The sequence below is a fragment of the Tachypleus tridentatus genome, chromosome 9 (assembly GCF_004210375.1).
Source record: "Tachypleus tridentatus isolate NWPU-2018 chromosome 9, ASM421037v1, whole genome shotgun sequence".
Taxonomy (NCBI): domain Eukaryota; kingdom Metazoa; phylum Arthropoda; class Merostomata; order Xiphosura; family Limulidae; genus Tachypleus; species Tachypleus tridentatus.
In genome coordinates this window covers 145,059,782-145,070,642 of record NC_134833.1, presented here as the reverse complement: position 1 = coordinate 145,070,642, position 10,861 = coordinate 145,059,782, and the positions used below count along the sequence as shown (strand labels likewise).

Below are 10,861 nucleotides of genomic sequence, written 5' to 3'. Positions count from 1 at the left end.
GAATAGTGACTTAACTTCCACGGGGTAGACCGATGCGTATTTCATCTCGAAAAGATTGTTTTTGTTTTTGGAATTTCGCACAAAGCTACTCGAGGGCTATCTGTGCTAGCAGTCCTTAATTTAGCAGTGTAAGACTGGAGGGAAAGCAGCTAGTCATCACCATCCACCGCCAACTCTTGGGCTACTCTTTTACCAACGAATAGTGGGATTGACCGTCACATTATAACGCCCCCACGGCTGGGAAGGCGAGCATGTTTGGCGCGACACGGATGCGAACCCGCAACCCTCAGATTACGAGTCGCACGCCTTAACGCCCTTGGCCATGCCGGGCCATCTCGAAAAGAAGAAACCATAGGAATACTGTCTTTGAAGGAACATCTTTACGTTCTCTACGTGCAGGACGACTTGTTTCTAATGTTGATGGCTTCCTGAATGTTTTAGTAAAAGACAGACTAAACATTATTCTGAGGGGCTAGTCAGATGCTGAGCTTTCTCTTTGCCAGAATTCCGAGAACAACGAAACGCTAGGAAATTACGAAGCAGCCACGTGCCAGGTAAAACTCACGTGCTTTCGTACAACTAAGCAACTCTGAACTGATGTAGTCTCTTTCCTTCTATGTGTGTTTCATTCCATCGTTTTCCTAATACAGAACGTTGTGAGTAACTTCGGTAATGGAGATCCGTGAGGCATTCGTTCAGGGCACGTCGTCTGTCCGCCAGGAGGCTGTACATCGTCTCTGAATCATTTGTACTTCACTAAACGTCGACCGCTGGTTTTTGTCGGTGTGTGCCTGCTACTAATTTCTAGTTTTTTTGCTTTCTTCCAAACTTGACATGGCAGTAAGCTCGAGCAGATGACACGAACCAGATCTCGTCCATGACGAAGACGGCAGGAACAGCGGAGAACAGTTTTACTAAACTTTAATACGCAAATGTTAGAATAACGGCTTTCTACTGTCTTATTATTCAATACTGTATTTGTATCACCACTCTATCAAAAGGTAAAGTAAGTACACCGAAGATAACTTATACTATTTCTACTCTAAGGGCTGACTTGCTTTGCTTTTGCTATGGTACTCACACTTTTGTACATGTGTACATATAAACATACATACGTCTGTCTCGACTGTTTAATCATATAATTTCCACTAATATGTGAGAAAAAATTAAGTTTTAAACACAAAACGTTAAAACAATTTCATTAAAACTTAACGGTTAAAAGCCTGTCATACGTTAATCTCACCACTAGGGGACATCGGCTGCAAAACTACCACCAATCAAGTCTTTCTATTGAGTGCGTTCAAATCAAACACAGGAATTCTTAAATTATAAAAGAAAAGAAGAAAAAATCCGAGTTAGCAGCTATTTCCATATGAGAAACCGGTTACATATATATATATATATATATTGTTTTTCAGATAAGAAACCACTATATATATTTTATGTTTGCCAAAGGAAACATAATACGAGTCGTAAAAAGTGTATTTAATTAATTAATTTTACTTGCCTGCCTTGTGTGTGTATAAAGTGTCGTTCGGATTTTGGTCTAGTTGTACATCATATAAGTGACGTTGTTGACCTGTTTTAGGCCCGGCATGGCCAAGCGTGTTAAGGCGTGCGACTCGTAATCTGAGGGTGGCGGGTTCGCATCCCCGTCGCGCCGAACATGCTCGCCCTTTCAGCCGTGGGGGCTTTATAATGTGCTGGTGAATTTCACTATTCATTGGTAAAAGAGTAGCCCAAGAGTGGGCGGTGGATGGTGATGACTAGCTGCCTTCCCTCGAGTCTTAGATTACTAAATTAGGGATGGCTAGCACAGATAGCTCTCGAGTAGCTTTGTGCGATATTTAAAAACAAACTTCGGGTTCTTATCTATTTTTTGTTTGTTTGTATAATGAATACATCCCTACAACATCCTTTTAATTGACACATTACAGGCTAATTTATTCGATGGAAGTTAAAGTCTTACTGGCGTTATATTGTCCATCTATCCAACCTCAAATATGCTTAAGTTCACGTACCTGACACATATTCATTAAATTAAAAACAGAACTATTTCTAAGTTTTAAATATAATTTCTTAAATTAGCACATAACACGAATATATACTTTACTCCCTCCTCCTCAGCAGATAGCCCGATGTGGCTTTGCCATTAGAAAACACACACACACATACACAAACCCCTGGTTTGTAGAGTCCAGATAGCCTATTGTTCAACTTTGTGCTTAAAACCAAAGCAACTGTTACGCTATTTTAAAACAGAAAAATACTGTAGTAAGTTTTTGGAACGAAGAGTATTGCCCTGACCATGTGGATGACATATTAAATAAATGAATGCATTGAAATGTTGTTGTTTAACCCTATTAAAGATGATTTGTTGTTTTAGAACTTTAGAAAAATAAATCAAAACAACAATAAACAGGAGTTGGAAGTTTCAATCTGATGCACGTGCGGGATGAACGGCCAGATAAGTTATCCCTAATTTTGAACTACTGACCAAGGGGAAAGACAGCGAGACAAGACAGGCTTTATTCATTTCTTTGACAAAATAATGGTGTTGACTGTCACTCCCATAACGCGCCTATTGCATCACGCTCTTATTTAGAACTCCAGACCTTTCGATTCGTGGAGCGACTATCTAACCATTATGCCGCGCCTGGCCTGACAATGAACAAAGTCTGTATATCAACGTTAAACAAGGATAAAGACAAACAGTTAACTGATTCTTTTTAATTAGTAACTTCTGATCAATTAAATATTGTTAATTGGTAATTTTCATCAAATACGTTTTTTTTAATTAGTAACTTCTGGTCAATTAAATCGTTTCAATTAATTAGCTGTTACTAATTAAAATTTACCAACTGTCTATATGAGATTTAAGGAGCTTCTATAAGTAAAATCACACGTGTTAGTTGTACATAGACCCATAGGAGTTATTTGCACGGGTGGATGTAGGGGAACTTATCCCCCATATTTTTATAAAATATTTTCATGCATGCTCCAGCCTCAGAAACTGACCCCACTAGACACATACACTTTTTAAAAATCAAAGTTACACTACTAAATATATATATATATACGACCTACTTTTTGAAACTACTATCCATATATTCAGCGAATCTAAGCCTACATGAAAGAAAAGAAATTACGTGTACAGTTTGTTTACTTCGACAGAACAAGTAAAATTTTTAAGCTTTGACCTGTTATTATTTATTTAACAAACATAAAGTTATAAGTGAACTGTGTCAACGCTGCTTGATTGTTTAAATATTTACAAGAAGAAGTGAGGTTTCTTATTAACGTCTGATTATTTCTTCAGTTTGTTAAACATGTTTACATGAATATTAGTATAGGTGTAGAGACAACTACTACAATTTCTCTTAGTGTATATATACATTATGTTATATATATGTGTAATCCGTTGCATACAAGATATAAAATTTACATCTCATCAAGGATTCTGTACTTCTATTTCCCATAAGGGCGGGGTAGGGACCATGTACTTAACAAAGTTTATTTTCATTGTAATGAGTTCTATCTGATGCAAATTAAACTAATCAAATTAGCTAGTGGAATATTTCATCGTAGATGTCTTTGTGCAAAACACATTTCGGCGATTTAAGCTTTAGAACAATTTTTGAACATTTTACTCGTGGCTAGAAATCAACTCATAAAATGTAAGAACCAATAGATTGACATGATTTCTAGAAACCTCCAATCACCGATTCCATTTTTCTAACCACGTAATTATAAACTGAAATTCTGTCAATACATTTATTGAGAAAATATTGAAAACGGTTAAAATGTATTATACAATAAACTTTATCAAGAATTGGTTATTACTTAGATCTTTGACTAGAGTTAACTGCTACGTACCATATACCACAAATTATAATCGATCTTGTGTGAGTTTCCTATTTATTATAATCAGTATGTTAATGTATTATCATTCCAAGTAGCCGAAAATTTTAATTTTAATTCAGAAGTTAATTGCATGTCGATATGTGTCAAATTTATGATATTTGCGAACAAAATTGATACACATAATTGTCTTTCTTAACACAAATATATTTTAACATACGAACAACTATACAATTTATAATACCGGCTATTACAAAAAATAATTTATATACAAAAGTTTTACAAACGTAAAAACGACAGTAAGTATTTCATCTGGTCTGAAACTGTATATTTTATCGATGGTTTACGATGAGCGAATTAATTCTATGTTGATACTTAGGTATACATTACTTGACGGGAAGCCAGCTTGCTTCTTTGCACGAAAATTTTTTCCCGTGGAATATGTCTAATGTTGTAGAGATAGTGACGTCCGAAGGTAATTCGTTAATTTACTGAACCTAAAACGGTAAAATACACAATGTTGAATCTTACACTCAAGACTTTTATACAAATTTAGCGAACAGGCGGAATTTTTGCAATACACATTTAACTATATAAGTTACACACATTTCTAAATATATATTTAACTAAAACAAACATCAATATTAAAATATATATACGCTGCTGTCCAAAATCTTAAGGCCAATGAGCATAAAGGAAAAATATGTATTTTGCGTTGTTAGACTGAACCATTTATTTGAGAAGAGCTTCGAAAGATAAAAATAAAAAATGGGAAAATAGAAATAAAAACCTTTTTTAGCATTTAATGGGGAAAATGTGAACACTATGAAATTAGCCTAAATGCTAGCTGGTCAAAAGTTTAAGACCATACCAAAAAGAAGTCCTAAACAGGGTAGGAAATGCCAAACAAGAGGTTTCAGTAGTGAGTTGCTCGGCCATCATTGCGAATAACGGCAAACATTCGCTTTGGCATGACCGATATAAGCGTTTGCAGAAAGCTGCCTAGAATGTTATTCCAAGTGGTGAAGATGGCTTCACGAAGATCATGCACTTTTTGGAATTGACGTCCTTTTCTCTAAACTTCCCTTGCCATCTACCCTCAAACATTTTCAATGGGGTTCAGTTCGGGCGAACACGCTGGATGGTCCAAAAGAATCACATTATTCGCCATGAAAATGTCATTTGTCCCGCGGGCATTGTGGATTGCAGCGTTGTCTTACTGAAAGATCCAGCTATTTCCACACAAGCGAGGGCCTTCAGACAATAAGGATGCTCTCTCCAACATGCCAATGCAGCTAGATGCTGTCTGACACCCTGAAGCTCTATTGTTTCACGGAAGGAGAAAGCACCCCAGATCATGATGGAACTTCCTCATTTGTGCCGTGTAGAAAATGTCTCTGGTGGGATATCCTTATCGTGCCAGTAACGTTGGAAGCCATCTGGACCATCCACGTTAAATATTTTCTCAGCATAGAATAAAACCTTTGTCCACTTTTCTACGTCCCATGTTTGGTACTTCTCAGCAAAGTTTAACCGAGCTGTTTCGTAGTGGGGAAGGAAGCGTGGCCTAACGACGTTTACGGTTTTTAAAGCCTTTTTCTGTAGATGCCATCTTATTGTTCTTGAGCTGCATTCTGCGTCCGTAAGGGCCTTAATCTGGTTTGACGATTGGCTGGTGTCTTGCCAGACAAACCGTCAAATCCTCCTGCTCAGCGCAGGTGAAATGTTCTTGGGCCGACCACTTGAAATTCTCATTCCATATCCCTCAGGGTCTTTTAAAAAAAATTGTCAACAGCAGTTTACTATGCGCAATCTCACCAGCGATGGTGCGTTGAGAGAGACTTTGCACAGCTTGACAATTCTGCCACGTTCAAACTCTGACAACTTTTTAGGTTTTGCCATGTTTTTACCTAATATAACACAGGAGATGTCAGTGGGAGATGTTAGCGCTCGGCATGGCCAAGCGTGTTAAAGCGTTCGATTCGTAATCCGAGGGTCGCGGGTTCTAATCCCGGTCGCACCAAACATGCTCACCCTTTCAGCCGCGGGGGCGTTATTAAGTGACGGTCAATCCCACTATTCGTTGGCAAAAGAGTAGTCCAAGAGTTGGCGGTGGGTGGTGATGACTAGCTGCCTTCCCTCTAGTCTTACACTGCTAAATTAAGGACGGCTAGCGCAGATAGCTTTTGTGTAGCTTTGCACGAAATTCTAAAAAAAAAGGAAAAAAGGGTAATGCTGACAACGCTAATGGTTGGACACAAATGACTAAATTTCGTTACGTGTTTACCGATTAACGCTTTGTGTCAGTATGGTCTTAAACTTTTGACCAGCTGGTATTTAGGCTAATTTCATAGTGTTCACATTTTTCCTATTAAATGTTAAAAAAGTTTTTTTATTTTTAATCTCTCTTTTCTTATTATCATCTTTCAAAGCTCTTCTCAAATAAGTGGTTGAGTCTGACAACGAAAAATGCATATTTTTTTATTTATGTTCATCGGCCTTAAGATTTTGACCAGCAGTGTATATCAGTAAATTCGTTACACGTATTAAGACACAGAAAACTTGGACAAATTAGATTTCTGTCTGGTGTTAACTGCTGATTAACATATAAACACACGAAACATTTTGACAACATATCAAGAAACAGATGTTTTTGTTTTAAAACTATAAAACCATTCTAAAACTTTTCGGAGACTTTATTTCCAAATCAGACAAGTCTTTACTTCATTTCACTTTCATCAAGAAATAATGTGTTGTTGTTCAGGCTTTTCCGAAAATGGCTTCTTATAGACAGGAGTGTTGAGAGTGACAAAGGATTAACACGTACAATGCTATTATGGGATCGATACAACTGGAGTCAACCAGGAGTGGTCGAGATATTTAGTTTACCACATTACTTGATGTCTGTCTCGAGCGAAAAGTGGTTTTATGTCGTTACATCTGATGAAAAACACTTCCAAAATTAAGATGAGATCTCTTTACCTGTTTCGTGTTCCGTCATAAACGTTCTACTCACAACACTGGGAATTTCTAAAATGATATTATTTAAAAGAAGTTAACAGGCAGACAAGAACAACAAAAGAAAAGTTTCTTGGAATATAAAATAGAAGAGATGTCACAGAACGCATTACACTGAGAGAAGGGAGGAGGGTCTTAAAATAGCAAAGCGGATGCTCGATATACGTTCTTCCTGGTGCCCTATAATGCACATCAGCCAAGTGCTTTCGGTTTTTCGTACGTGTATGTATGTACATCAGTACACGTGCCTTTTCGTTTGTTTCTCGAGGGTGAGTTGATGAGTTGTTAGGAATACTTGTGTGTGACGAATGACTTGTAAAATATAGGAGGTCGGCCATTTTTGTTTTGTTGTAGGAGAGTTACTCACGCAACAAACCTTCCTCTACTGACCGTAGGTAAAGTTACCGGCAAAACTGGGATTCGACTCCATATTTGTTGTTGTTTTCGAGATACGATGCAAACACGGGAAGTGGATGAATTGAATAAAACTAAGAAGGGAGTCCTCACTAGCCGCGCCTGTAATTAAGTCTCAAATTGGTCAAAAGATGGAGCTACGAGCTAAAAGTTTGTTCTTGGAGAAAAAAAAAGCAAACTGAGAGCCATTTAACGAGCCATTATGCCGCGGCTACAAATCAAACGATATAGTAAGCTAGAAAATGAATAATGAACATTGCGGAATTATATTTTGTAAGGTCAGGGAAAGTTCAGACGCGTTTTCTCGTATAAATAATAGAAGCTAATTTTGCTAACAAGGAAGAGGGTTATTCATTTTTAACACATTAACCACTTGAACCATCTAAACCGAACTAGTGCTAGAAGAAACGAAATATTGGGAATAAAAATATATTTGGTTAAAGGAATTACTTTTAAATATTTCAAACTACAAAACGTGAAATGAACTATGTGTTATTTGCGATTTATCAAGCGTTTCTCGGAAGCTTGCAGTGTTTGCTTTCCCTTACTCTATCCACCCTTCGACTTTATAACCGAATAATTAACATACATGTTTTATAAGTAGTGAGGGAAGGAAGACAACAAGTTGACTTTGTTAATTACGCAAGGACAGGGTCGCTACGACGGTTACATTTCTTACAATTGTAGACTAAATTGTCTCTTGAACTTTCTGCTCTCTGGCTTGAACTTTCTGCTCTCTGGCTTCATGCCAGTCTGCTCTCTGGCATTGCACTTCGTAATTAGCTTCTGGCCAACTTTCTGCAGAGAGGCTTGAACTTTCTGCTCTCTGGCATTGCACATTCGTAATTAGCTTCATGCCAGTTACCTCAGAGAAAATTGAAAGCGGCCCCTTATACATAATTTACAACTGTATTTTTCTCTATGTGTAGGTTTGACCAATATTAAATGCTGGCTCATACGTATATTGCTTCCGAGCGTTATTCAAGTTTACAATGTTTACTTTGATGTTTTTCTATAGTTAAAAAACAACAATGTGTGACTGACGTTTAGTGATCCATCTTTACGTCTACATGATGGATTATAGTTATAACACAGTGATGTTTAGTAATCCATCTTTACGTCTACATGATGAATTATAGTTATAACACAGTGATGTTTAGTGATCCATCTTTACGTCTACATGATGAATTATAGTTATAACACAGTGATGTTTAGTGATCCATCTTTACGTCCACATGATGGATTATAGTTATAACACAGTGATGTTTAGTGATCCATCTTTACGTCCACATGATGGATTATAGTTATAACACAGTGATGTTTAGTGAATCTTTACGTCTTTACGTGATGTTTAGTGACCATGATGATGGATTATAGTTATAACACAGTGATGTTTAGTAATCCATCTTTGTTTGATGAATTATAGTTATAACACAGTGATGTTTAGTGATCCATCTTTACGTCTACATGATGAATTATAGTTATAACACAGTGATGTTTAGTGATCCATCTTTACGTCTACATGATGGATTATAGTTATAACACAGTGATGTTTAGTGATCCATCTTTACGTCCACATGATGGATTATAGTTATAACACAGTGATGTTTAGTAATCCGTTCTTGTGTCTATATGTCGGGTTACAGTTAAAAACAACTTGTAATTAGTCAAACTTAACACGTGGTTAATAGTTATATCAGCCTTACGAAAGCACATCATGCTAATGTCAGTTGGTAGACAACAGTTTATAAATATAATAAAATAATTTCTGTGAGAGGGGAACACACCAGAGTATGAAAAAGACAAACCAATATAAAGCAAAAGGTTAACACAAAAAGTCCAGCCTTCTATTACAAAACAAAACACTTGTAATACATGGAGACTAGCATTTCATTACAAAACAAAACACTTGTAATACATTTCATAACAAAACAAAAACTTCTAACACATGTAGACTAGCCTTTAATTACAAAACAAAACACATGTAATACATAAATTAAAGCTCTTTGCTCTAAAATAAAACATGTTTAACATATATTCTAGCATACGATGTGTTTGCTACAGAACATGTGTAGCACATAAAGTGTAATATTTTCCAAAAAAATACTTGTAGTATATGAAGTCCAGCTCTCTGCTACAAAACGCACGTAAAGTTGTCTTTTGCTGAAAAACAAAATTTACATAGCACATGAAGTCCAGTCTACTTATACAAAAGAAAACTAATGTAGAAAATGCTGTCCAGCCTTAATCCACAAAACAAAACTTATGGATAACATTAGATCTATCTTTTCACTACAAAACCAAACTTATGTGGGACGTGAACTCCAGCGTTTTGATAGAAAAGAAATCTAATGAAGAACATACAGTCCAGCCTTTATCCACAAAACAAAACTTGTGTAGAACATGAAGTCCAGTCTTTATCCACAAAACAAAACTTATGTAGAACATGAAGTTTAGTCTTTATCCCCATAATAAAACTTATGTAGAACATGAAGTCCAGTCTTTATCCACAGAACAAAAGTTATGTAAAACATGCAGTCCAGCCTTTATCCACATAACAAAACTTATATAGTACATGAAGTTCAGCCTTTATCCACAAAACAAAACGTATGTAGAACATGAAGTTCAGTCTTTATCCACAGAACAAAAGTTATGTAGAGCATGCAGTCCAGCCTTTATCCACAAAACAAAACTTATGGATAACATTAGATCTATCTTTTCACTACAAAACCAAACTTATGTAGGACGTGAACTCCAGCGTTTTGATAGAAAAGAAACCTAGTAAAGAACATACAGTCCAGCCTTTATCCACAAAACAAAACTTGTGTAGAACATACAGTCCAGCCTTTATCCACAAAACAAAACTTATGGATAACATTAGATCTATCTTTTCACTACAAAACCAAACTTATGTAGGACGTGAACTCCAGCGTTTTGATAGAAAAGAAATCTAATGAAGAACATACAGTCCAGCCTTTATCCACAAAACAAAGCTTATGGATAACATTAGATCTATGTTTTTGCTACAAAACGAAACTTAAGTAAAACGGGAAGTCCAGCGTTTCGAGAGAAAACAAAACTTATGGATAACATTAATCTACACTTTTGCTACAAAACGAAACTTATTTAGAACGTGAAGTCCAGCCTTTTTCCACAAAACAAAACTTATGGATAACATTAGATCTACCTTTTTGCTATAAAACGAAACTAATGTGGAACTTGAAGTCCAGCGTTTTGACCAAAAACAAAACCTGTGTAGAACATTTCAGTTCAGCCTTTATCCACAAAACAAAACTTATGTAGAACATTACATCTACTTCTTTACTACAAAACGAATGTTATGTAGGACGTGAACTCCAGCGTTTTGATATAAAATGATGCTTGTGTAGAACATGTGGTCCAACTTTTATTTACAAAACAAAACTCGTGTTGCAGATCGACTCTGGTGCGTCGCTGTAAACAGTATTTTACTTGAGATGAATAAGCAATGAAAAAAAAACTTTATTTATTTTTTAACATTTCGTATTCCGGAGGCTTTTATATGTAGCGTAATTAAGATAAAATCATA

At 36.2% G+C, this 10,861-nt stretch overlaps 1 protein-coding gene across 1 annotated transcript in view; it reads left to right on the top strand.

The window, feature by feature from the left end:
- The first annotated feature begins 693 nt into the window (after positions 1–693).
- The window catches only part of LOC143226593 (sodium/calcium exchanger 3-like), a 129,651-nt gene continuing 119,483 nt past the window's right edge, over positions 694–10,861 (top strand). Inside the window, exon 1 of the mRNA XM_076457780.1 lies at positions 694–1,006. The gene's annotated coding sequence lies outside the window, so the exon portion shown is untranslated. The remainder of the gene's footprint in view (positions 1,007–10,861) is intronic.